The sequence below is a fragment of the Saccopteryx leptura genome, chromosome 13, assembly GCF_036850995.1.
Source record: "Saccopteryx leptura isolate mSacLep1 chromosome 13, mSacLep1_pri_phased_curated, whole genome shotgun sequence".
NCBI classification, from domain to species: Eukaryota; Metazoa; Chordata; class Mammalia; order Chiroptera; family Emballonuridae; genus Saccopteryx; species Saccopteryx leptura.
In genome coordinates, this window is record NC_089515.1 from 49,014,147 (window position 1) to 49,015,707 (window position 1,561).

Here is a 1,561-nt window from a genome sequence, read left to right on the forward strand (position 1 = left end):
CAAAACCCTGGGCTTGCCTGCTCAAGGCACATATGGGAGTTGATGCTTTCTGCTCCTCCCCCCTTCTCTCTCTCTCTCTCTCTCTCTCTCTCTCCCCCCTCTCTATAATGAATAAATAAAATCTTTAAAAAAAATTGAAGAAGAAATAAAAAGCTTCCCAAACAAAAAAAAATACTCAAGGAATTCATTACAACCAAATCAATGCTGCAAGAAATGATAAGGGGCCTGTTGTAAACAGAACAAAGGGGGAAAAGAATACAGTAAAAGAGGAATGTAGCTTTAAAGAATAAAATAGCGCCTGACCAGGCGGTGGCGCAGTGGATAGAGCGTCGGACTAGAATCCGGAGGACCAAGGTTCCAGACCCCGAGGTCGCCAGCTTGAGCAAGGGCTCATCTGGCTTGAGCAAAAAGCTCACCAGCTTTGACCCAAGGTCGCTGGCTCCAGCAAGGGGTTACTCGGTCTGCTGAAGGCCCACAGTCAAGGCACATATGAGAAAGCAATCAATGAACAACTAAAGTGTCACAACGAAAAACTGATGATTGATGCTTCTCATCTCTCTCCCTTCCTGTCTGTCTGTCCCTATCTATCCTCTCTCTGACTCTCTCTGTCCCTGTAAAAATAAATAAATAATTTAAAAAAATAAAAAAAGAATAAAATGGCAATAAACAACTACATATCAATAATAACCTTAAATGTAAATGGATTAAATGATCCAATCAAAAGACATAGGGTAGCTGCATGGATAAGAAAAGAGGACCCATACATATGCTGTCTACAAGAGACATACCTCAAAACAAAAATACACATAGACTGAAAGTAAAAGGTTGGAAAAAAATATTTCATGCAAGTGGAAATGAAAATAAAGCTGGGGTAGCAATACTTATATCAGACAAAATGGACTTTAAAACAAAGGCTATAGTAAGAGATAAAGAAGGTCACTACATAATGATAAAGGGAACAATCCAACAGGAAGATATAACCATTATAAATATCTATGCACCTAATATAGGAGCACCTAAATATATAAAGCAGACTTTGATGGACATAAAGGGCGAGATCAACAGCAATACTATAATAGTAGGGGATTTCAATACCCCACTAACATCACTGGATAGATCCTCAAGAAAGAAAATTAACAAAGAAACAGCAGACTTAAAGGACACACTAGATCAGGGGTCTCAAACTCAACTCAGCATGTGGGCCGCAGAGCAAGATCACAGCCGTTCGGCGGGCCGCACTAGGTCTACAAAAGGCAACTGTTACGCAACACTTTTCTCACTGCAGTTGAAAACAGTCTGCGGGCCGCACAAAATTGTTCGGCGGGCCGTGAGTTTGAGACCCCTGCACTAGATCAACTCAATTAAATAGATATCTTCAGAACCTTTCACCCTAAAGCAGCAGAATATACATTCTTTTCAAGTTCTCATGGTACATTCTCTAGGATAGACCACATGTTAGGGTACAAAAGGGGTCTCAACAAATTTAAGAAGATTGAAATCATATCAAGCATTTTCTCTGGTCACAATGGCATGAAACTAGAAATCAACCACAGCAGAAAAA